Below are 6,000 nucleotides of genomic sequence, written 5' to 3' on the forward strand. Positions count from 1 at the left end.
GGTTTTCTGATCTAACACTGGCAGAAAACCCAAGATCATCTTAAGGATTTTCAATAACCCAAAACATTTTCCGGCTAGTGAGTTGACTTGGTTGTTGAAAGACAGCTTACGATCGAGCCAGATACCAAATTATTTTACTTTTGGTTTAGGACAAGGTAATGGGCCTTGAGTATTGGGCCAGCATGCAGTAGACCAAATATTCAGCCGATTGCCCGAGATCAGTAATTCAGTTTTCTCGCCATTTAACTTTGAGCAGTTATTATCCATCCAGCTGGGTACTTCCGAAAGGCACACGCACAGTAGAGAGGTGGTATTATTGCCTTTTTGAGAACAAGTGATGATTAGCTGAGTATCATCCGTCCACGAAAAGATGGTAAAGCCGAAGCTTTCGAGGACATCTTCCAGGGGATGGACTAGATATCAAAGAGAGTTTGATGCAGGGAAGATCCCAGAGGCACTTCTTGGCACAATGGAAGCACCCTATAATTAAACTTTTTTTGAGAAACCTGAAAGGTGCAACCTTGGAAGAAAGAGGCAAGCCAGAGAAAGGCCTTATCGCCAGTGTCGCTTTCCCACAGTCTTTTTAAGTGGAGATTGTGAAATACTGTATCAAAATCAGCACTAAAATCCAGCATTATGACCACCACAGAATGTTATGTTATGTTATGTTATGTTAGTTACATTTTAATGCGCACAGCTGCTCCAGCGAAGGAGCGTCCTGGCGCAGGGAAAGGAAAACACCACATAACACTAAATCCGGTGACACGAAACAGACAATAAAAACTGGAAATAATTAAAACAAGAGGGTTTTCAAAGCTCTGCGGAAAGACAATAGGTCGTTCGAGAGACGAATTTCCAAGGGGAGAGCGTTCCAGAGGGTTGCGGCTTTCACACGGAAGGAGCGACCCCCCATCCGACTAAGTCTGAAACGGGGGACGACCACCAAGGACTGTCCAAGGGATCGTAGTGAATGAGTGGGAACGTAAGGAGAGATCAATGAATTAAGTATTCCGGGTGCCAACTCTCTCAAAATTTTAAAAACCAGGCAGAGAGCCTTGAATTGGATACGCTTGCATATCGGGAGCCAGTGCAAGGACCGCAGGGTGTTAGAAGTAGGGCAGGATCGAGGTAGACCAACCACCGCCCTAGCCGCCGCATTCTGGACTCGTTGTAAACGAAGAATCTCGGCTTGGTTTGCTCCTAATAGGAGAGAGCTGGCATAATCCAACCGCGAGATGATCATTGCTTGAATGACCAGCTGTCTTGTAGGGGCATCAAAGAAACGCAGCAGGGGTCTTAGCCCGCGTAGTACTCCAAAACAGCAGGCCGCCACTCTCTTTGTGTGAGTCACAAAGCTAAGCGTATGGTCAAGCCAGACTCCGAGATTCCTGAGTTCCAGAACAGGGACCGGCGCTGATCCCAGCTCTGGAGGCCACCATTCGTCCCCCCAGTGGTCCGCTTCCCTTCCAATGATCATCACCTCAGTTTTTGACGCGTTCAGTTGGAGACAGTTGTTATTCATCCAGCTGGCCACCTCTCTCAGTCCACTTCGGAACCTGAGGGCATCCCGCTTGGCATCCCCGCTGATCGTAACCGCCAACTGAGTGTCGTCAGCATAGGAGACCATGGTAAGGCCCCATTGCCTGACGACCTCAGCCAGCGGCTGCACGTACAGATTAAAAAGCGTGGGACTCAGCGAGGAGCCCTGCGGAACCCCCAGGTCCAAAGGATGGTACTTGGACTGAAAAGGAGGGGTGGCAACGCAGAAGGAGCGATCGCTGAGGAAGGAGCGGCACCACTGCAGAGCTGAACCACAAATGCCAATGTCCTGCAGGCGGCGTAGCAAGATGCGATGGGAGACAGTGTCAAAGGCAGCGCTCAGATCTAGTAAAATAAGCGCTGCCGTTTGACCTGCATCGAGCACACCTCGCAAATGCTCAACCATTGCCAGAAGGGCCGTCTCAGTGCTGTGACCAGCACGAAACCCATTCTGCGTTGGATCCAGGACATTCACAAGGGTCATATGCTCCGTGAGGGCCCGATTTACATGGGCCTCCATAACCTTGGCCGGCCAAGGGAGCAAAGATATAGGGCGGTAGTTTTCAGGTCTCGATGGATCCAGAGATGGTTTTTTAAGGATCGGGGAAACCACCGCTTGCTTCCATTTGGCAGGGACCAGGCCAGAGGTTAGGGAAAGGTTAATCAGGGAGCACACCGCTGTGCGTCCCTGAAAAGCAACGTCCCTGAACAGCGCAGATCTTACCGGGTCTGCAGGTGATCCAGACTTGACTCGCAGGGCCCACATTGCGAACTCCTCCTCAGAGATGGTAGGAAAGGAGTGCAGCGCTGGACAGCTGCTAGAGCCGCTCCAAGGGATCACAGGAGGCAGTGTGCTAGGAAACGCCAGATAGATTTTCCTGACTTTATCCAGAAAGAAGGTGGCTAAGGCTTCACAGTGGGCGATGGAACTGTCCAACTGTGGAGGAACTCTCTTTGCCATTAAATCTTTTACGATTTTAAAGATGGTTTTAGTCGGATTAGGGCTGTTTCTAAATTCGGCTGCGTAAAACGCCGCCCGGGCCCTGCATATAGCTCGATGGTAAAGCTTTACTAGGGCCAGGTAGATGGATTTCTTATCGGCAGCGTACGACTTACGCCACACCCTTTCCGCCCGTCTGCAAGAGGACTTCAATGCACGCAGCGTGCTGTCATACCAGGGGCTGGCCTGCCGGGGACTGGACTTGCTGGAGATGATAGGTACCAGGACGTCCAGCGCCCTGGTAATCCAGTTACAAAACCGGTCATAGCCCGAGGTGGCATTCAGCAAGGGACCTAGTGGCTCAGCACCCATAATGCGGTGAAGGTCCTCTAACCTCAATCACCTGAGTCCAAGTTCCGGCGCACTGAGTCAGTAGCTAACAGCAAGGCGGATTGGTGTGTAGGAGTTGTGAAAGCCCGATTGAGTCCTGTGAAGCAATTCTTTGCATTCAAGAAAATTGTTTGTTCACATGTTTCTCAGTGATCTTTGAGAAAAAGGTAGGAGGGAAAGTGGATGTCAAATCTCTGTTTTCGAGGGATCAAGCAGCATTGTTTCAGTAGTGGAACATTGTATGTTTCCTACTCTGGGGAACACATCCAGAAGCTAGGGAACGATTTAGGAGGTTACACAGAACAGGGGAGACCACTATAGAACCTTGTTTTAACATAGAGGGAGATACGGAATCTAAAGGAGAGGCAGATTTCTCAGAGGAACTTGCAACACAATATCAGCCAGTTCAACGACATTGATTTTCAGGAGCCTAGAGCTGTCCTCAGAGGTGTTAGACCAGGCACTCAGGCATGGCCTCAGCGTGGAAAGAGGCGTAGATGTTTTCAACCGTCTGAGAAAAAAAGAGGCTAGTTTGTTCAGCATTTGTTTGTCTGCAACCTCTGATAAATTTCCAGAAAGTTTGAAGAGCTTCTGATGTCATCTTAATAGAAAAAAACGAATTAGAAATTTTTTTGGGTCAATGTGCTGTCCAGTATTAGTCATAATGTTTTTTTATGCAGCATTAGCAACCCAAAATGAAGAGACTTTCATTGAGGTAGCAGGGCCTGCGAAAGTGAAGGCCTTTGAAGGTGTTCAAGGTCGCATGTATTCAAGAGGGAGTTTGCGGAGCCTGATAGGAATAAGAGTAATCTGGTTTGGTTTTCCTGGAACAGGGAATTGGAGACTAGATAGTCTAAAACACGAAGGGCCGGCAGGGGCCCGTGCAGGTAAGAGTGGTAGGGCGGTGGAGCTGGGTTGGGGCGGGATTCGACAGACGACCAGGAGGGAAAATTAAATAAATAATTAATTTTCTCTCATTGTCATGCCTGACCACCCACCTGGCCCTACTGCTCTTACCTACAAGGGCTGCTGCTGAGAAGGGCACATACATTTAAGCAAGGGAATTATATTTAAAGAGACTAACAAGCAGGGCATTAACTCTGTTAATCTGCAATCTGCAATAGGAGGAGTGATTTTGCCAGAGTTCAAAATTTACCAGAGTGACTGAGAGGCCCATGAAACTGGTATTGTTTTATCAGATCTGAAGTGAAACCCAAGGTTTTGCTTTAGATACTCTTTAGGTGAATCTTCAAAAGGATTAACAAATGTAAGCCAGTCTGTTACTAGTTGTAAGTTAGAACCAGTGTGAAATGTGGGTAATCATCTTGATTAGCGGCTTGGTTTGATCAATAAATGGGCTGTCTAATTTACTCAGGTATCCATACTTAATTAATTAGTGGGTTGAGATATGGTTAAAGGCCTATTGCCAGGTCTTGCATCAGTCTGGATAGTAGTGGATTAACAAGCAAGCAGACAAGCTGAGGACGATAACAAGTGCACTCTGCTTGAAAACAATCTCTACGGAGCATATTATCAAGGACGGCGGTAAAATTATCGCCGGTTTAGCGGCAGAAAACTGCAGCTAAAACGTTGATAATGGGCTTGATAATATGCCCTGGAGAATTCCCAATAAAAGCCCATGTTCACATCAGAACGTGGGCTTCTATTGGAATTCTCCAGGGCAAATTATCAAGCCCATTATCGCCACTGTAGCGGCAGTTTTCTATCGCTAAACCGGCGATAATTTTTAACGCCGTCCTTGATAATATGCCCCTACTATTCTCCAAGCCAACAGGTTTTTAAATTCGATTTGAAAACAGATTCAGTAGCTATGCCGCACAGATGCTAGGGTAGGGTGTTCCAAAGAGCATCAGCCTGAAAGGCAAAAGATGTCCCATCTGCTCTCGCCTTGTGTATCCTGGGTACACACAGGAGATATTGACTTGCTGAGCGAAGTGTTCTAAGTAGTATGTATTTGTTTATTCTCGTATCAATATACAATGGGACATTTTTGTATAAGGCTTTGTGGGTAATCATTAGAGCCTTAAATTGTATTCTTTGCATGGCCGGTAACCAATGCAAGCGCTTCAGGACTTTTCGCACAGACTGTCTTTTGGTGATGTTTAAACCGATCTAGCTGCAGCGTTCTGCACTCTTTGCAGCCTATTTATCAGTTTATTTGTCGCTTACAGATATAGCACACTGACATAATCTAGCCTAGATGTAATTAGAGCATGTACATTATCTTTCCACATAGAGACTGGGAGAAATGTTGATATCCTTCTTAATAATTTTAAGAGGGCACAACAGACTGCTGCAGTAACTGTACCTGTTGTTGAAACAATATATTTGTATCTAGTTTCACCCCTAGAGTCCTTGCCACAGGAGTTGGAGTTGGCGAAAAAGGTACAAACATTCATCAGAGATGTCTTCAGGTCCCTTGTTTTGTTTGCACACTCTGCCACTCTAGACAGATACAAATCCGGCATGGTCATTGTCCAAAGGGAACTTAGGGCTCCTCAGTGTTATGTGGCTTGAGTCCTGTGACACAGAGGGCAAGAGACCCACCTGTGGAATACCTATTGCACTTATGGTGCCAACTGAAAAAACAAACAGGGCGATGAATGGACTGCTTGAAATAATGTCAGTCATCTGCAATTACTCACTGTGGCATTCCACCCTGTCCATTGCCATAGGGCTTGTGCTGTGCCCTAATGACGAGAACCCAAATAAGCTGAAACTGGTCTGTGGTTGCTCGTGTTCTCGATCAGATTGGGCACAGCCTGGTAGGTCAAGCTGGAAGGTTTCTATTAGAGCAGGTCCTAGGATGATTTGCATATGGCTGGTCCCTGTCTGAGGTTGAAAGGTGGGCAAAAAAAGATTGACTGGAATGAGGACCTGAGTAATTACCAGTGGGTGAGATTCATTCTAGCATTCCCTTTATCACTTTTTAGTCTTATTTAGAGTAATGCCCTAAGTGCAACTAGTATGCCCTTGCATGGGTACTTGCTCATTGTGCATAGAACTCAAACTGCACTCTACTGTTGAGACGCAATAAGCCGTAACTGGTCTGAGGTTACTTTTTTTCAGTTTGCCGTGGTCCTGGCAGTTCATGCAGGACTGCTCCTAAT

This window comes from Triturus cristatus, chromosome 2_2, assembly GCF_964204655.1.
Source record: "Triturus cristatus chromosome 2_2, aTriCri1.1, whole genome shotgun sequence".
Taxonomy (NCBI): Eukaryota; Metazoa; Chordata; class Amphibia; order Caudata; family Salamandridae; genus Triturus; species Triturus cristatus.